The sequence below is a fragment of the Adiantum capillus-veneris genome, chromosome 5 (genome assembly GCF_014529385.1).
Source record: "Adiantum capillus-veneris isolate H3 chromosome 5, ASM1452938v2, whole genome shotgun sequence".
NCBI lineage: Eukaryota > Viridiplantae > Streptophyta > Polypodiopsida > Polypodiales > Pteridaceae > Adiantum > Adiantum capillus-veneris.
This window is the reverse complement of record NC_140935.1, coordinates 23,487,371-23,508,228: the sequence shown is the minus strand read 5'-3', so window position 1 is coordinate 23,508,228 and position 20,858 is coordinate 23,487,371. Positions and strand designations below refer to the sequence as shown.

The 20,858-nt window shown below is 44.4% G+C and overlaps 1 long non-coding RNA gene and 1 pseudogene across 1 annotated transcript; one reads left to right on the top strand and one right to left on the bottom strand.

Annotated features, from left to right (window-relative positions):
• The first annotated feature begins 6,723 nt into the window (after positions 1 to 6,723).
• LOC147457012 (uncharacterized) lies at positions 6,724 to 7,869 on the top strand. Its single transcript, XR_015188276.1, has 2 exons — positions 6,724 to 6,935; positions 7,629 to 7,869. It is a non-coding gene; the product is annotated as an uncharacterized LOC147457012 (long non-coding RNA).
• Positions 7,801 to 18,678, bottom strand: LOC147457011 (uncharacterized; annotated as a pseudogene).
• Positions 18,679 to 20,858: the final 2,180 nt, after the last annotated feature.

Genomic DNA, 20,858 nt, shown 5'->3' with positions numbered 1-20,858 from the left:
AAAGCACAAAAAGTGCTTGAGGAGCTTCCTATCTAGAACGCCGCCTCTTGGAATGCATTGATTGCAGGATGTGCTCAATGAGAGCAGGGCTAGAAAGCTCTAGGCTCTTTTCAGAAGATGCGAAGCGAAGGCCACTATCCGGGTGCAACCAGAGCTCCCTATCCGGAATGCCACCACTTCCAATGAATGCAATGATTCCGGAATGTGCACAACGAGAGCAGGGCGAGCATCCATGTGGCTGTCCTCTTTTTTAACGTTTATCAGCTATCAGCTATTTTCATTTGCACGCTCAACTTTTACTTCCTGGTTGATGAACATCATGTGGCATGGACAAACAGTGCTTGAGGAGCTCCCTGTCCGTATTGCCACCACTTTCAATGAATGCAATGATGCCAAATGTGTTGGCTAGAAAAAGCACAAAAAGTGCTTGAGGAGCTTTATGTCCAGAATGTCACCTCTTCAAATGCACTGATTGTGAGATGTAAATGGATGTCGTGCTTGGCACACTGTCTTGGTCGATATGTCTTGGCCAAGCTCGCCTATATTTACCGTCTGTGCACTCAGCTTTTGCTTGCTCATTGCGCATCAGTTTTCATGGTTGATGAAGATCGTGTGGCAAGGAAGCACTGATTGCAGGATTGCGCAACAAGAGTAGGGCCAGAACTCTCCAGATACAATCCCCTACATAGGCATCTTGAAGGCATGTGGCTCTACGCAAGATGCTGATACACATTGTTACAAAAAGATGTCGTGCTTGGCACCGTCTTGGTTGATATGTATGCAAAATGTGGTGCGCTTGAGAAAACACAAAAATTGCTTCAGGAGCTTCCTGTCTAGACTGATTGCAGGATGCTCTCAATGAGAGCAGGGCTAGAAAGCTCTAGGATGTTTTCAGCAGATGCAAAGCGAGGGCCTCTCTCTAGGTGCAATCACCTACGCATGCCTCTTGAAAGCATGTTCTCTACTCAAGATGCTGATATGGGTAGAAAACAGTCGAAGATTGTTGAAAAAAGATGTTGTGCTTATCACTTTCTTGGTCGATATATATGTCAAATGTGGTGCGCTTGAGAAAGAACAAACAATGCTCGAGGAGCTCCCTACCCGGAATGTCACCACTTCCAATGAATGCAATGATTGCGGGATGTGCACGACGAGAGCAGGGCCAGAAAGTTCTAGGCTGTTTTCAGCAAATGCGTAGTGAGGGCCTCTCTCCAAATGCAACCACCTACGTCACAAGCTTTATTAATCGCAAGAAAATCGCATCGCGTAACCGCCTCTGCTAAACTCGTTGTTGTGGAGAAGTAGCCAGGATTCAACGATATCAGCATGGATATTGCTGCCTGTGCAGAGGTCCTTATGTCAGGCACAAAACTACGAAAGATGCTGATATGTGCACAAAAAATCACAATTACATTGTTAAAAAATGATGTCATACTTGGCACTGTCTTGGTCGATATGTATGCCAAATGTGGTGCGCTTGAGAAAGCACAAAAATTGCTTCAGGAGCTTCCTATCTAGAATGTCAGCATTGATTGCGGGATGTGCGCAACAAGAGCAGGGCCAGAAAGCTCTTGGATGTCTTCACTGGATGCAAAGTGAGAGCCTCTCTCAACATGAAATCACATAAGCGTGCATCTTTAAGGCATGTGGCTGTACACAAGATGCTGATATTGGCTTAGAAATTCACTCTGAAATTGTTAGTCAGGGGCTGTTGAAAAAAAAATTCATGCTTGGCAATGCCTTGGTCGATACGTATGCCAAATGTGTTGTGAGATGTCGTCTTTTGGAACGCACTAATTGCAGAATATGCCCGACAAGGGCTAGGCCAGGAAGCTTTGGGCAGGTGCTTGAGGAGCTTACTATTCGAAACGACGTTAACTGATTGCGGGATATGCACAATAGGAGCAGGGACAAAAACCTCTAGGCTATTTTCAGCGGATGCAAAGCGAGGGCCCTCTATCCAAATGCAATCACCTATACGTGAATCTTGAAGGCATGTGGCTCTACGCAAGATGTTGATATGGCCTTAAAAATTCACTATGATATTGTTAGTCAGGGGCTATTGCAAAAAATTCCGTGTTTGGCAATGCCTTGGTCGATATGTATACCAAATGTGGTAAAGGATGTCGTCTTTGGGAACACACGAATTGTAGGATATGCCCGGCAAGGAACCTCTAGGTTGTTTTCGGCAGGTGCTTGAGGAGCTTACTACTTGGAACGGCGTGAAAACTGATTGCGGGACACACACAACAGGAGCAGGGACAGAAAGCTCTAGGCTATTTTCAGCGGATTCAAAGCGAGGGCCTCTGTCCAGATGCAATCACCTATGCGTGCATCTTGAAGGTATATGGCTGCACGCAAGATGCCGATATCACTCTGATATTGTTAATTAGGGGTCGTTACAAAAAAGTTCCGTGCTTCGCAATGTCTTGGTCGATATGAATGCCAAATGTGGTGCAGGATGTTGTACGCATTGATTGCAGGATATGTCCAGGAAGTTCTAGGGTGTTTTCAGCATGCGCGTTAACTGATTGCAAGATACGCACAACAGGAGCAGGGACAAAAAGCTCTAGGCTATTTTCAGCAGATGCAAAGCGAGGGCCTCTGTCCAGATGCAATCACCTATGCACGTTGCAGGATATGTCCAAGAAGTTCTAGGGTGTTTTCAGCATGTGCGTTAGCTGATTGCAGGATACGCACAACAGGAGGAGTAGGGACAAAAAGCTCTAGGCTGTTTCAATAGATGCAAAGCGAGAGCCTCTGTCCAGATGCAATCACCTACGTGTGCATCTCGAAAGCATGTGGCTCTATGCAAGATATTGATATGGGCTTAAAAATTCACTTTGATATTGTTAGTCAGGGGCTGTTGCAGAAAATTCTGTGCTTGGCAATGCCTTGGTCGATGTGTATGCCAAATGTGGTGCGGAATGTCGTCTTTTGTAACGTAGGAACTGCAGGATATGCTTGACAAGGGACGGACCAGGAAGCTCTGGGCTGTTTTCAGCAAGTGATTGAGGAGATTACTTTTCAGAACAACGTTAAATGATTGTGGGATACGCACAACAGGAGCAGGGACAAAAAGCTCTAGGCTGTTTTCAGCGGATGCAAAGTAAGGGCCTCTATCCGGATGCAATCACCTAAGCGTGCATCTTGAAGGCATATGGCTCTATGCAAGATGTTGATATGGGCTTAAAAAATCACTCTGATATTGTTAGTCAAGGGCTATTGCAAAAAATTGTCTTGCTTGGCCATGCCTTGCTTGATACGTATGCTAAATGTGGTGCACTTCAAAAAGCGCCTGAGGAGCTTTCAGTCTTGAATGCCGTATCTTGGAGTGCATTGCTTGCGGGATACACGCAACAAGAGCAGGGAAGAAAGCTCTCGATTGTTTTCAATGGATTCAAAGGGAGGGCCTCTCGCAACACAAATCAAGCATAGACATGAAGAGCATGATGGGGAGTCAAAAACATGGCTATGGCAAGAAAGATCTGAGGTGTTTTAACCAAATACGAAGGGAAAGCCCACCCCGCCTCCAATATACACCTATCGTGCTCAAAACAAGTATGCACCTACCGCACTCAAAATGGTCCTCTACCACTATAAAAGAGCCCTCTTGGTGCTTCCATACCAAAGCTTGGTAACGCAACTTTAGGCTTTGCAATGTCCACTCTGCCTCCACTATCATGTTTGTTTCGAGCAGTGCTGTCATACGGAAGCTTAAATGCAACCTGTGTGCCTTGACGATAGTCAATCTATTGTACGGTGAGTAACCATTACCATTTCTTGATTTTTGACATTGAGAATAATGCAGTTAATGAATACGCTGAAAATGGCACGCTGCCGTGGGAATGGCACGTTCCCTCGTATTATAAAAATTGGGGAGGACTGTGCAAACTCCCCCATGCAAGGAGACTTGCATGTTTTCTTTTTTTTTTGAAACATAAAAATGGGACAACAAACAATTAATAACATTAACATCTTGTATGATTACGAATATCGAGCTTGGTAAAACTTTAACCCTCCTTGTGGTATTTTGCGAGGTAAACCTCTGAAAGACAAGGTCGATTTGCTCTAGACTGTCTTTGAGCAGATGCAATGTGAGGGTGTTTCGCCAAATGCAATGACGTACGTTTGCGCATTGAAGCTTGTGCCATAATCAAAGCTACGAAGCCGATTCATGATGAGATTCTAAGGCAGGGGCTTTTGCAAAGCCATATCGCACTGGGTGGTGTGCTTATGGACATGTAAATTTGAAATGTCATCTCTTGGAAAATGGGTTGATTATAGGATACCTGTAATGGCTGTGGCAAGGACACTTTGCTGCTGTCACTCGTGGATAGGAAGGGAAGAGCTGTTTTCAAATTCAAATCACCTATACTTGCACCTTCTAACCTTGTGGCCTTACGAAAGAAATCAACATGGGTGAGAGAATTCATGACGAGATCACCAGTCCAAGGTCTACTGGAGAACGATGGCATGCAATGGTTCTTGATTAATTGTGGATAGTAGTTGCAGACTCCACCCGAAGCTGCTTCATATGATACTAGAGATATACAAATTAAGAAACAACCAAACTTGCTTTGATGAAAGGTATCAAGCTCTCTCTCTCTCTCTCTCTCTCTCTCCCCCTCTCCATCCATTTTCTTCTTCAAGGATATATACTCTTGTTGAATCTTCAAATGACACAATCACACTTACACAAATGACAAGAATGCACACAATAGAGCGAGAGTGAATCCAAGAATTTATACGATCTAAAAATCAAAGACATATTTAGACAATATCAAAATTGAGACATGAAAATCATGCCATTGTAAACAAAGACCATGTCTAACTTCGGGTCATAGGATTTGTAGAAAACAAAGCATAAGCTCTCTCTCTCTCTCTCTCTCTCTCTCTCATAGCTTTTCCCTTCTAGGTTCTTATTACTTCGTTAGTACATAGCGAGATTCAAACATTTTCTTTTCTCTTACCCTTGGACTCACTTCAATTCAATACAAATGCAGCTAACGAAGCACTCTAGTTTGACTACTAATTAGATAGCACTTTCCTGGTTGCTGAGCAAGACATCCATGGCCCTCCTTGAGAACCCATAGCAACTCTCCCAGACTTATACACATGATTATCCTTGAGAATCCATGGCGGCTCCTTTGAGACTTATGCCCATGGCGCCTTGTCCAAAGATTCACGTCCACGTCTACTGCACGAGACTTACACTCATGGCTGTTCTCAAAGACCCACGATAGCTTCTCAAGAAAACTGATGATACATCAAGACACATTCCATGTATGCATACAAACATTCAGAGCATTGTGACCACTCCCAATACCCACATTAGCATACATCTGATTTGCATAAAATAACCATGCTCTGAAACACAGAGCCACCACCAAAATAGCCCCGTTGTGGCTAAAAACTCGCTTGTTGTCCCATCGTGCATAAAAGGATCATAGGACCCTTGATTTGTTCTTGGAAACATACCAGATCGTTGCCCAAAAACTCCTTGCATATTGGTCATCATCTGTGCTTGATTCTGTATTATGCACTCCATGACAGAGTTCAACATTGCATAGTCCTGCATTGCTAGGTGGATGAGGCTGTGAGCTCTCCGTCTTGCTTTTGGATTTATGATCCCTTGATCGTGCTCCAGAAGTTTTCTCTTCCGAGTCTTCAAATTCTGATTGTGATCTTTCCCTATGAGACATCCTTGCTTTGTCCATTGTCTGTCTCTCAACTCTTCAGCAAGCCAACCCTAGGCTCACCCCTTTAGAAAGATGGTGATATCCTGGCGATGGAATCAATGAAACTAGCTTGTTGAGTGGTAGAAACCCTAAGATCCGGCAAAGACACTTTGCTCAAGTTCAGCATTTACAAATCAGCCTTAGGGTTGAAAAATAGCAAATTCCTATGACAGAAACCTGCCAAGGAAATCGCCCAAGCATAGAAATCTTCTTCCTTGCTCTAGCCCAGGGCTAGAAAAATACATTTTTCCTAACCGATCAAAATAAGGGGAAACTTGAAATTCTCCCGGTTTTTAGGTCAAAATTTGAAGCTTTTGCCAGTACTTACACTAAAACTTGTGTAAATTTGCGGGTTTTCTTAAAGGCAAGCTCAAAATCTAACTGGGATTTTATAATTTCAACCGGTTAAAATACACTAGACCCCGGTTTTTTTCTAACACTGCTCTAGCCTATGCACGCGCAGTTCCAATTAGGCTGGTGTCACACTGGGACGGGGAATGGATGGCCATGCTGATTTGGCGTCCGCTCATTCGCCGTTGCAAAAAGAGAAAGCTGGCCGCGAGAGGATGTCAGAGGGGCGGCCTCGCACGTCTGGCCAACTTTCCAAACGCGCGGCCATCTGCAAAAGTATGCACGCGAAAGCCTTTGAGAGGTTTTGAGCCCTGACGTGCAGCGCCATAGGTGGATGATGTACCACTTGGACTATTCTCATTGCTTGAGAGGAAAGGCCGATGTTTTGTACATGTCCCAATGTGACAGCAATGGGCTGGCCACACCTGCAAATCACACTTGGGCGGGCGTCCCAGTGTGACATAGGCCTTATACCACAGATTTCAGCTTTTGTGTCTCAAGGTGGCAGCCATGCACTTATAAAGAAAGCCACTTTTAAATGAAAACTCTTTTCCCATGCAGCTTTATGTGAAGGCGCCTCCAGTGAAAAGCAACTTGCCTTTTCTGGCCTGCCATGCAGCAGGCTTAGCGTTTGGCCCAATTTTGAGACAAGCACGTGGCATCCATTCATTAGTTATTGAAGTTAATTGATTTAATTGGGCAAAATCGTAGGCTGTTGGCATCTTGCTTTCTTAAGCGCAGCCTTTTTGTCCCAAAAAGGGACCTCGAGATAAGTTATCGAGTGCGTGTGCCATGCCGTGCGCTTTTGGTGTGCAGTCCATGGATGACGCTGTGTTTAGAAAGGTCTGGTTCTCTCCTTTCTCAAGCTGGTGGGTGCGCAGCCTTTTCCACGTTATGCGTGTATCTTTTCTCTTGTAGGTTTGCTCCTACGCTCTCTCCCTCTCTCTCTCTCTCTCCCCGTCCGTCCTATAGGCTCCGCAAAAGGAACAGGGTATATCGTTGTTACTGCTTCTGCATTTGATTGTTGACTATATTCTTCTACAATAGTGTGTTAATGAACGACTGTATTACAACTGTTGTAGCTTCACGGCTGTTCTCACTACTCCACAAGCATTCATGAAGACCTTTGGAATGATGTGATCCTTCTCCATTGCTGCTCATTTGGTGTATTGTTAGTAACTAGAGATGGGATATTGAAGTGTATTTCTTCCTCTTTAGAGAGAGAGAGAGAGAGAGAGAGAGAGAGAGAGAGAGAGAGAGAGAGAGAGAGAGAGAGAGAGGATATCAAGCCTTCAAGCAAGCAAACATGGGAAGAGGCATCTATGCATTTCTTGATGCAGTGTGGCTTGTTTTTTTCTTAAATTGACAATTGATCGTTTTCTTTGTTGGCTTGCACCCTTGTGGAATCTGATGGTGTTCAATAGTATGTCAAGTTTGGGGTCGAGTTTGGGCAACTGCAATCTCTGTTGCTTTGATGCTTCCTTGATAATTTCGAGATAAGTGAGTTATGCTGACTTCGTGTCTTGTGATTGCTAGGTTGATGAAAAGCTTTACTGTTATTGGCAAGATTGTGTAAAGCCGTCTGAAGCCTTGGTGTTCTCTTTCGGCAAACGGACGTCAAATCGACTGAATTTGTCGTCATGGAAATGATAGGATTTCAAGTTGATGCGAAGTGATATGCTGTTCAACAGATGGTCGTGTCGTTCGACTAGGTCTGTTGTATGGAGTTGTCTTTCTCCTGGCATTCTGCCTTTAAAACCGCACCCCACTTGGCATATATGTGCACAAGAGCATTACCAAGATCCGTATGTTTTTGCAGCATTTCTTCCCTTGTAATTTTGTTGTGAATCTGTTTTTCTTTGTCAAAAGCTGTGGGTCTTTTATGTTCTCTATGATACTGTTTGAAGTCTTTCTCTTGGTCTTCTTCGTGATGCTCTGGATGTGGCTTATCCCGACGATTTGCACTACTAGCAACTGCATTCTCTTTTACATGTCTAGGAGGATCGACTGCAAATGGGCTGGCTTTTGGATGTAAACTTTTGTTTTGTGGCTGTTCTCTTCTTGCTGGCCATGTATTCTGCCTGCTGTGATGCGTCACATGCTGAGATTGATCATGATTATAGAGTTTTGATGGGAATATGCGTTCTTCACTGCAAACTTCTTGCTTTCGCACATTAAGGCTTGTAGCTTGAAGCAGTAGGTCGCCCTCTTCCTGAAGGCTTTGTGGCTTCTTGCCCAAAGACATTGGGCGTTTCACCAAGTCAAGTCCTCTACAGGCTGTAAAGGGTTTTTCATGTCTTTATGACTATTCTTTGTGGGCAGTTCGCTCCATTTTGGAGGTTCTTGTTGTCTGGTATAGGTTGCTTCCAACCCCCAGGATCTCTCTTCTTTTTCCTCCAGTGTGACCTTTTCAGAGGACTCCTCTTTATGCCATCTTGCACCCGGCAGTTTGTTAAAAAACTTTTCTCTTGGTTTTGATATGCCGTCTTGCTTGAACTCGATGCAGGGTTCTTCTGATCATCAATGGCTGCTGAAGGTGTTCTTCGTTCTGCCTTTTTTTTGCTCCTGAGAGATTGTTCTAGTGCAACGTACCTTGATTCTGAAGTGCTGAATCAGTTTGCTTGTCCGTGGCATAGTCATTGTTCTTCACAGTTGCAGCTGAAAACACTCTTCTGTGATCGTTTTTCTTGACTTGATTAGAGGCACCTTTATGTAAGCTTGAGGTTCCTACCTTCCTTTTTTCAGTGTAATCCAGATCCTCCTCATGATCAAATGAGGTCTGAATTTCTGTTACACAAGGAGTGGCTTTTGATGCCTACATTGATCCTATCACGTTTGTCATCATTATAATTTATGCTTTGGGGTGCTCTTGCTGCTCCTTTTTTGTCACAGCCTCCAGTACCTATAGATGGTGCTCACTTATTATTGTGATACTCATCATGAGGTCCACTTGAGCTGTGGCTCTTACTATTTTCTCGAGACAACTGACTTGGGTAAGTTGGCTCCCCTTCTCTTGTTATTTCATTAAAGTATGGGTTGTATTCATTGGGGAATAATTTTCAAGTTTTGGTATTTGATGAGAATTCATGTCTTCTGGATGTGGCTTCAATATACTTGCTTCTATGCGAACTTTCATAAGTGAAGTACTGCCCTTCGTCAAAAACTGGCCTCTCGGAAACATCTGCATTACATGACCCTGAACTTTCTCTATCAATTTGTGCATGTGCTTTGCCTAAAGCTGGTATTTCTGCATTGATCTTTCCATCGCTGCTCGCAATTGCAGCAAACAGTTTAGAGCTTGCATGGAAATTCCCATCGTGTTTGGCATGTTAGACAAGTAGCCAGTATCTTTTTTTCTTGAAACCCCCCATTTTCATCATCAACAGCATCTCACCCTTCGTGTCTTGGATGACACGAATTGTCGTTTGTATTATCCACAGTGACATTGCCATCATCCTTTGAAGAAGAGCGTTGTCGGGGGATATGTGTTCGCTACGTGAGCCGGGCAGGCGCCGGGCCTCTGGCTATGGGAGTTGTGAAAGAGAGAGAACAAGAACAACTAATGCTACTGACACTGGCAATCACCGTACCCGTCAATTAATTGATTAATGCATTTGAGTACAACTTAATCCTTAACCAATGCGGGCTGTTAAAGGCACCGGCACTTGGATCGTCTCCTAACTAGGAGTTTAAGCTCCTGCTTTACAGAATTAACTGGGCCGTTAACGACACCGGGCTTAACAGAATAATTAATCAAACATTAGCTGATGACGGTGAAGTAACTTCTGCAAACATTATCTCGACTCATTGTCTCAATCTTTAGGATTCAGAAATGATATGCAGCTTCCTACTCTATTTGCATGCACTGCCTCAGTTCCTGAAGCTCGATCCCCTTTCAACTCGGATCCCTTTGCTTCTGCACCCTTGCCTTATACTTGCTCAATCTCGGCTTATGTAGGCTCAAAGCTTATGCTTGCTCGAAGCTTGATGTCCTTTCAACTCCCTTACTTATGTATGATGCTCGTTGCCTTGTCTTATCCTCTTTCTTCTTTTTGTCTTCAACTCATCCAGATTTAGACCCTCCTTGGACCTTCTTCTTCAGCTTATGCTACCTTCCCCTTCGAAGCTTCCCAATTTTCCTTCCTGCTCGACTTGCTCCGAGATCTCAAGGCTTGCCTTGCTTGCTATGTTCAAGCTCAAGAGGGAGAGAGGAAGAGAAAGCCTTGCTTTGTATCTCTGATATGAGAACGAGAGAGAGCGGGAGAGAGAAGCTTTGCCTTGTCCAAGCTTGAAAGAGAGAGCGAGAGCTTTCTTTCTCGAGCATGAGATTGAGAGAGATTTTTCCTTGCCCTCGTTATCCTCCTTCTTCATAGCCTTTGTTGCTATCCCACCTTGTTATCTTTCCCTCTCATTATGTCCTAAAAAAAAACCCTTCTACTCATAGCTTTTTTTGCCTCCCTTAGCAACGACGGCGCTGTCGTTGCTAGGGGGCATAAAAGTCACCTCTTGCTGACGTGGTAGGGTCGGACCCCGGTTGCTTGAAAACCGCTGGAAACAGAGCCGAACCCGTGCGCCATGGCATGTCAAGATGTTTTCATCCCCTGGACGCTGCCGTCTGAGCAACGATGCTACAACGTGAGCTGCTCCCTGCCTATCACGCTGCCTGTACCCCTTGCTCGCCATGTCCTATAATTCTTTTCTTATTTCTTCCCTTCCACACTTAATCCCTTGGAAGTTTTAATGGGCGGCCTTTGAACTTAGGTGGGCGGCCACGCCCCTTTGAGAATATGGGCGGCTTCTCCATAAGGGCATACATGCCGGCCATAGCCCTTGCAAGGGTGCCACATTTGGTACATGTTGGCAATCATCACACTCCATGAGACGACATTTCAACAATGAGCTCATCAAGAGCTTTTCGTGTTTTCGTAGCGGCACCACATTAAGCATACACGCTGCACAAGCAATACCAAGCACTCGACAACCTTGGTACACCCCAGTTGGCATACATACTGACTAAAGCATCGCCAAGCACAACATCTTTCTTCAGCAGTCCTTGACTAACAATATCATCGTGAATTTTCTGGCCCTCTCCAGCATCTCGTATAATGCCAAAATAACCCAGCTCAGCATTGCCGACAACTGACACCGGACTCTGTCTGCCAAGCTGAAGACTTCTCAAACTACATAGAACGCATACAAACTCTGATGAGGAGGCAAAAATTCCCAGATGGCACCCCGATCGAGCCGACCGGACTGGTACACCGGACTGGTACGGAGTCGGCCCCCAGTGAATCTTTAACGGCTAATATCTTGGCGACCGAGACTCCGATCACTGATCTGAAAAGACCGACGTGCTCCACCAAGTGAGCGCTTCAAGCCCGTGCATTCATTTCATCTCTGTCACCTCACCTGCAGTTGCCCAATCCAGTACGGATCTTCAATCGACTCAAACTGCACTATAGTTCTACATCATAAACTCCCATCTGTGCTCACTTCAAGCAAATTTATTTTTGGCATCATTAAGGCATTTGTTGGCCCTTTTAAGCCGCATCTGGCATACATTAATCATTAAACTTGGCCTGTTAACAAGCCCTGATCTCACAGACCATTAATCAACTAGGTTTCAAAGAAGCTTGATGTGCATTTTCTTGGCATCTTTCTTAGTATGGGAGCGGAGCTGCACGACATCCACCCCCTCTGAACCTGCACAGCCTCCGGTCTGTGCCAACTGCACTTCAATCTGTATCTGCTTTAGGTACCTTAAGCTTCTTACCCATCATTAGACTCACATAACTGGTAAACATATGAAAAATGAAATAAGGCTTATACCCTATCATCAATGTCCTAGCTTAATCATTAGGTAGCTGCCCGTCAAAAATCTTTGAACTGTATCTGCCGTATCTTCAAAGCATTCAATCATGGATAAATTTTTATCATCTGCTGAATTGGAACAAACTTGCTCACGCATGAATCTAGATTGATTGGTATCCTTAGCATCTGTGTTTGAGAACCCTTCCAAAGCTTTGTCCAGTAAGCACATAAGGTCTAGGTCCACTGCTTCAGAAGGTTCCTCCAACTTGCACATCTCAGGTTTGTGTAAACTAAGATTTCCACATGTGGCATGCATACTAAATGCATCTGCTGTAAACTGCTCTTTAAGTCTTTCACCCTCAGCTAAATATCTTTGCACTTTTGTAGCACAAAGTTCAGCATGCACATTGAAAATTTCATCTACTGTCCTGTCTGTATCATCGGCACAATGAAACCAATCATATTCATCAACAAGAGATTGCACTTCACTATGCACCCCCTCTGAATCAGCATCATCAAGTTCATGATCGGTCTGCCATAGTGTGAGCCCCGTGTCACAAATTCTTGATAGAGAAGATGTTTGCTCCCTCTCTAAATCACCATCATCAAATTCAGGATCAGTCTGTCAGATCGGTAGCTCTAAGTCACAGAAGTGTGTCAAAGAAGTCTGTACCCCCTTTGAATCATCATAATCACGTTCAAGATTAATTTTCCAATTTGGTAGCTGTGCTTCACAAAAAATTGTCAATGAAGGAGTCTGCACCCCCTCTGAATCAAGCACATACTCTGCTTAGCCAAGTCCTCAAAATCTGGTACATCCAAATTCGGTAAATTTGGTATACGAAAATCCATGGTCTTGCCGCTCTCAACAACAGCCTTGCTTTGACCTATAACATCTGTATCATTATGCAACTCTTTGGAAAAACCTGTACTAGTATCTTCAATCACCTCTATGGTAGAATCTGTACCAGAAAAATTTTGCTCTAATTCTGGTTCACTAGCAAAAGTATCAGCTGTAACTGACTCTTCCTGCATGTCTACTTGAATATGACTGCACTCATTCACCTGCACAATTTCTTCCTGAGCTTTAGCCACTTTGTTGTTTTGATCCCATGATTTCTTTTCTTCCTGTACTACAGGTATATGGTTTTTGCAAAATTCACCCTGTGTAGTTTGAGGCTGTAGAGACTCACCCTCAAGGACTTCTACTTCATGCACGGCATCTATAAAACCCAACTTTGCATACACAGCTTTGACTATGTCTTCATCGTTAGCCTGTAAGAAGGTAGCATCCTGGACAATAAACTCATCAATCACAACTTCTAACTTTGATCGTACTTTTCCTTGGATATCTATGTAGTCTGGTAGACTTGAACTCTGTTCTTGATAGCCTTCGTTGCTATCCCACCTTGTTATCTTTCCTCTCGTTATGCCCTAAAAAAAAAACCCTTCTACTCATAGACTTTTTTTCCTCCCTTAGCAACAACGGCGCCGTCGTTACTAGGGGGCATAAAAGTCACCTCTTGCCGACGTGGCAGGGTCGGACCCCGGTTGCTTGAAAACCGCTGGAAACAGAGCCGAACCCGTGCGCCATGGCATGTCAAGATGTTTTCATCCCCTGGACGCTGCCGTCTAAGCAACGAGTGGCTACAACGCGAGCTGCTCCCTGCCTGTCACGCTGCCTGCACCCCTTGCTCGCCATGTCCTATAATTCTTTTCTTATTTCTTCCCTTCCACACTTAATCCCTTTGAACTTGGGTGGGCGGCCTTTGAACTTGGGTGGGCGGCCACGCCCCTTTGAGAATATGGGCGGCTTCTCCATAAGGGCATACATGCGGGCCATAGCCCTTGCAAGGGTGCCACATTTGGTATACATGTTGGCAATCATCACACTCCATGAGACGACATTTCAACAATGAGCTCATCAAGAGCTTTTCGTGTTTTCGTAGCGGCACCACATTAAGCATACACGCTGCACAAGCAATACCAAGCACTCGACAACCTTGGTACACCCCAGTTGGCATACATACTGACTAAAGCATCGCCAAGCACAACATCTTTCTTCAGCAGTCCTTGACTAACAATATCATCGTGAATTTTATGGCCCTCTCCAGCATCTCATATAATGCCAAAATAACCCAGCTCAGCATTGCGGACAACTGACACTGGACTCTGTCTGCCAAGCTGTAGACTTCTCAAACTGCATAGAACGCATACAAACCCTGATGAGGAGGCCAAAATTCCCAGATGGCACCCCGGCCGAGCTGACCGGACTGGTACGGAGCCGGCCCCTAATGAATCTTTAACGGCTAATATCTTGGGGATCGGGACTCCGATCACTGATCTGAAAAGACCGACGCGCTCTACAAAGTGAGCACTTCAGGCCCGTGCATTCATTTCATCTCTGTCACCTCACTTGCAGTTGCCCAATCCGGTACGGATCTTCAATCGACTCAAACTGCACTATAGTTCTAGATCATAAACTCCCATCTGTGCTCACTTCAAGCAAAATCATTTTTGGCATCTGTTGGCCCTTTTAAGCCGCATCTGGCATACATTAATCATGAAACTTGACCTGTTAACAAACCTTGATCACTGACCATTAATCAACTAGGTTTCAAAGACGCTTGATGTGCATTTTCCTGGCATCTTTCTTAGTATGGGAGCGGAGCTACACGACAGCGTGATCTAAAGTACTTTTGTGCATAGTTTAGAATGGCAAGTGTCACAAAGTGATGACGTGGCGGACAACAGAAACCCTAATTTCTGCCAAAAACCCTAATTTCCGGAAATCGCGGAGACTGAATTTTTTTTAAAAAAAAAAGTGAATTTTTTCCTACCAGAGATACACTTTTTGGGACACATTGTGTCAACAGCAGGAGTGCAAATGAACCCGGCCAAGATAGAGACTATCCGTGATTGGCCCGATTTGAGGAATGTCCATGAAGTTAGAAGCTTCTTGGGACTGTGTTCGTACTACAGGCGGTTCATACGAAAGTTTGCAGAGGTTGCTTCCCCTTTGCATACCTTGACACAGAAAGGAGTACCTTTTTCGTGGGGACCCACAGAGGTGACTGCCTTTCAGACATTGAAAGAGAAATTCACTACAAGACCAGATTTGACTTTGCCGGACTTGCAGAAGTCATTTGAAGTATTTTGTGATGCTTGTGGTCGTAGTCTGGGTGCGGTCTTGATGCAAGAAGGCCATGTCATAGCTTACGAGAGCCGTTTGTTCTCTAGGCCGGAGATGACAGCACAGATCTATGGGAAAGAGCTTTTGGTGGTTATCCATGCTCTTACTCAGTGGCGGCATTACCTACTCGGAGCGGATTTTACTGTCTTTACAGACCATCAGAGTTGGCGCTACTTCTTGTCATAGAAGCAGCTTTCGGAAAAGCAGATGCAGTGGACGAACATCTTGTCATAGTTCCACTTCCAGATTGTCCATGTGTAGGGACAGAAGAATGTGGTGGCAGATGCTTTGTCTTGAAAACCGTTGATTCTGGCTATTTCCGCGATACATCATAGGAGCTTCGAGGATATGGTCGATCAGTGGGCCACAGATACAGATTTTGCCGATATTTTCACACGGATACGGGATGGGGAGACAGTAGCTGGATACTCCCTTCGGGAAGGCTACTTGATGAAAAAGACTATGTTGTGCGTTACACAACTGTTGAGGGAAAAGGTTATGACTGATTGCCACTGTCCACCTTTTACGGGTCACCGCGGCATTGCTACCACCATGAAAGGGGTAGAGAGAGATTTCTTTTGGCGGAGACTGAAGAAGGATGTGGAAGAGTTTGTGCGCAGTTGCTTGGTATGCCAGAAGGTCAAGTTTGACAGGCATAAGGCACAGGGATTGTTACAGCCTTTACCCATACCCACCCGTCCCTGGGAAAATATTGAAATGGAATTCCTGATTATGATACTGATTTGTTCTGGACTTCTTGTGAGTGTAGGAACTGATAGCCGAAATGACTGCAGCATTTTGGTCTGATTGATCTCGAATAGACATGGTTGCAATAGGGGTTAGTCAATCGGACATCGATGAGGTCTCGATTGGACCTAGATGTGATTGCTAGCTACATTGCCGATAAATCATGGTCTAAGATCCGAATGAATGTTGAATGTCATGTGATGTCCTGTGATGTCCTGTGATGTGACTGTCGATTTTGTACATGTGCTAGATGTGTGTTCCTAGTACGTAGGTACTAACAGTCAGTGTCTGCTAAGACGGTTTATGGCTTTTTTCGGTTTTGCAGGCGTAATCGCGGTCGATTACAATGCTTTCAAGAGGGGGGTATGTCACAAAGTGATGATGTGGCGGACAACAGAAACCCTAATTTTTGCCAAAAACCCTAATTTCCGGAAATCGCGGAGACTGAATTTTTTTTTTTTTTTTTTTTTGGAAAATGATGAGCGACGCAAATTTCGCTTTTTTTCTACTTAAATGAGAAAGAGAGAGAGAATGCTTTTGCTTTCATGTTTTGACTCTCTGTGAGAGAGAGAGAGCAATTGTTTTTGATTTGAAGTTTTTGGGGCTCTGCTTTTGGGCATCCCTTGTAACCTTTAAATTAGTGGTGAGGGCCTCACTTCTTAGAGCATCTGGACGTAGAGTCTGAGAGTGAAACCCTAACCGCTCTCTTGTACTTTGATGATTGATTAATACAAAAAGAAATACCGAAAGGGGCGCCAGTCTTTGGGGCCAATATCTCTAGGCACGGAACTCCGCCGGGCCAGTGCAAATCTATTGTGATCTGTGAATTGTTTTGAAGTGGTTATTTGGTGCTGTCGTGGTTGATTCTTGACTTGAAGTGTCCAAGTCTGTTACAGCAAGCCGGGCAGGTTCTTCAGCAATTGCCTTGGCTGTGGAAGTAAACTCCTGCTCATCGAAGACATCAGCATTGTCAGGAGATGAAGCAACAGACTCTTGACAACTTTTTCTACCCAAGGATGTTGGACACTCACATTCTCATTTTCCATATTGCCTCTTTGAGAGTTGCTCCTAGGATAGCCAGAATCTCTGCTTGCAGGCGCTCTCAAGTTTGTGTTGCTAGACTTGCATTCTTTTGATGAGTTTCTTGACACACTTGAGGCTGTTAATGTGCCTTCTTTCTAAGAGAGGACTGCATCATTATCTTCAACATAGACAAAAAATGTCGCTGCCACTGTCAGTTATCTCATCTGGATGTTGCGTGAGGTTTTCAGTTCTGTCGCGATTGTTTTCTTCCTGGTAATCTGGCACTTTATGACGAGCTGGTGATGCTTTCTTAGTCTTACCAAGCTCATGTAGTTGCTTGCGAAGCGGGCTATATCTTGATGCTTTGTATATTTGTTCCTTGTTGCCTTTTGAGACGACTTCATCATTGTCCCTTGTATCATGCATCATGACTGAACCTGGTTTGTAAGGCTCATTAGCTCCTTTCATATTGTCCCTTGTATCATGCATCATGACTGAACCTGGTTTGTAAGGCTCATTAGCTCCTTTCATATTGGCCCTTGTAGCCTTGTCTCCGAGAAGCGGGCCAAATGTGGGGCCATAGGACTGAGGAATATGTCTCTTGTCGGAGATTCTTAAATTGCTTCTTGCGAGCTCTTCTCTTAGAAAAGAGCTTTCTTGCTCTGGGTCATAGCCAAGTGAAGCAGGATCATATTTGGGGAATAAACCCTTCTTTGGAGTGCGTCTAGATGCACAGAGTTTGGGGAGATGCCCTCGGGCTACATAAGCTCAAAACACTGGAGCGCTTGCTCATCTTGACCACGTAGTGCATATCCTGTGATCAATGCATTGCAAGAAACAACATCCCGAGACCTTAGTTCCTCAAGAACTCCTCTTGCTTTTGCAAAGGCACCACATTTGGCATACATCTCCACCAGAGCATTGCTGAGTACATACTATGCAATAGCTCCTATTGTTCTACATGCTTTGAGGACATTAAGACAAGTCACGTTATCTGGCATGATGCCCTCATGCTTCATTCAGCTAAAAGACTTAAGTGCTAGCTGGTCTTGGCCATGAGCTGCAAGGTCCGTGATCAGTGCATTTCAAGAGACGACATCCCGACGGGGAAGCTCTTCAAGTACGGTCTCTACCTTTGACAGACCTCCGCCCCGGGAATCTTTTCATGAATTTCGTCTCCCTTATCATGGGCACTCAAAAGTCCACATGCTTTCATGAAAGTCAGTGCATTTGGAGGAATGCCCTCACGATGCGTGCAATTGAAACAAAACAATGCTTGCTCACGTTGACCATTTTCTACATAACCAACAATAAGTGTTTTCCAAGTTACAATGTCTTGAAAAGGAGCGCTTCAAGCATACATTCTGCCTTTAAAACCGCACCCCACTTGGTATACATGTCTACAAGAGCATTGCCAAGATTGGTATGTTTCTGCAACATTTCTTCCCTTGCAATTCTATTGTGAATATGTTTCCTTTGTCAAAAGCTCCACTACAGCCGCATGCTTTCATGGCACAAGGATAGGTCACCGAGTTTGGAGAGATGCTCTCAAGATACATAAGCTCAAAAAACTGGATTGCTTGTTCATATTGACCATGTAGTGCATATCCTGTGATCGACGCATTCCAAGAAACATCCTGAGATCTGAGTTTCTCAAAAACAGTTCTTGCTTTTGCAAAGGCACCATATTTGGCATACATGTCCACCAGAGCATTGCTGAGTACATACATATGCAATAGCTCCTATTACTCCACATGCTTTGAGGACAGAAAGATAACGCATGTTATCTGGCATAATGTCCTCATGCTTCATTCGGTTAAAAGACTTAAGTGCCAGCTGGCCTTGGCCATGGGCTGCAAGGTCCGTGGTCGGTGCATTTCAAGAGACATCCCGACGGGGAAGCTCTTCAAGTACGACCTCTATCTTTTAGAGAGCTCTGCCCTTCGCATACATGTCAACAAGATCATTGCCCAGAGCAATGTGATTTTTCAACAATCCATGTCTCACTGTCTCTTCATGTATCTGTGTTCCCCTATCCAAGGGTCAGCTTTGAAAGGGCCTCCCTCGCAACTGTGTTGTCGCCCGTATGAGTGTTTTATAGTGTGAATGGAATGTGCATAGACGGAATATCTCGGGCAGATTCGATTAGTGAATGTCGCCACAGTAATTTCTAAAGACGAGACAACTTTGGGGCTGTTTTGATGCATGTTTTGATTCTTTTGGGCACTGAGGAGTGGATCTGGGGCTGATTTGTATTCTCAATGTCAAAGAGATGAAGGGCTGAAAATACAAATCTTGATGATTGCGATGGAATTGAAGTAGTGAGAATCTAGATTTCACACTTCCACTAATGTCTGCTTCGCTTCTTGCATTGATGACTGTTTAACATAAACGGTGACTTCTCCTCCTTTTCCAGGAGACAAGATACAAGAGAGCGGTGGAGCTGTGGAGAGAGAGAGAGAGAGAGAGAGAGAGAGAGAGAGAGAGAGAAAGACGCTCGCCAGGGTTTGAAGCAAGCTTCTCAAGGGCTTCTCACATCATTGCTGACAAAGTATTTATTAAGACATTGTGAATGGAATGTACATGCATGTAATACCTTGACTTGAGACTCTACTGACTTGAAGGATGAACGTCGTTGCGGTGAATTCTGATGACAAGAAAGTTGCGGGGTTGTTTTGGTCTTCTTTGGGATTCTTTTGAACACCAGGAGATAGACATGGGGCTAATCTCCATTCCCATTGTTAGAGAAACGAAGGACTGAAATTGCAAATGTCGATGATGTCGACGATGGATAGTGATGAAAGCACTTGGTTTCAGAGAGGGAGCGATCGAACAGAGCCTCAGCTATTTGCTGAAGTACCGGATTAGATCGTAAAGGCAGAACTAATCCAGTCTTTAGTGACAGAAAGGGTTGAAACTGGAAAATGATGAGGCTGACGCGGTGTACAGACTAGCATTAGGATTGCCTCATCGGCATGGAACAGAAAAGCCTAGATTCGATTCAGGAGCAGAAACTATTAGAAGACTGTAAGCTCTGTAAAAACGCTGAAGAAGACTTGCTACTAGTGCTCCTAAACCATCTATGTGGAAATGCTACTTTCTCAATCTGGCTTTCGGACGCGTGCTACAAATGTGTTGTTACAATCGTGTTCGAGTTTCAAGGAAAAAACTCTCTGTAAATGGAATGTGCATAGACGCAATATCTCAGGCAGACTCGATCAGTGAATGTAATACCTTGAGTTGAGACTCTACTGACTTGAAGGATGAATGTCGTTGCGGTGATTTCTAACGACAAGGAAGTTGCGAGGCTGTTTCGATGTTCTTTACGACTCTTTTGAACACCAGGAGATAGACATGGGGCTGATCTGCATTCCCATTGTTAGATAAACGAAGGGCTGAAATTGCAAATCTTGATGATGTCGACGATGGATAGTGATGAAAGCACTCGGTTTCAGAGAGGGAGCGACCGAGTAGAGCCTCAGTTGTTTGCTGAAGCACCATTCGGTTAAAAGACTTAAGTGCTAGCTGGCCTTGGGCTGCAAGGTCCGTGATTAGTGCATTTCAAGAGATGAAATCCCGACGGGGAAGCTCTTCAAGTACGACCTCTATCTTTGAGAGAGCTCTACCCTTCGCATACATGTCAACGAGAGCATTGCCCAGAGCAATGTGATTTTTCAACAATCCATGTCTCACTGTCTCTTCTTAAATTTGCTTTTCCCTATCCAAGGGTCAGCTTTGAAAAGGGCCTCCCTAGCAGCTGTGTTGTTGCCCGTATGAGTGTTTTATAGTGTGAATGGAATGTGCATAGACGGAATATTTCAGGCAGATTCGATTCGTGAATGTCGCCACAGTGATGTCTGAAGACGAGACAACTTTGGGGCTGTTTTGATGCATGTTTTGATTCTTTTGGGCACTAAGGAGTGGATCTGGGGCTGATTTGTATTCTCAATGTCAAAGAGATGAAGGGCTGAAATTACAAATCTTGACGATTG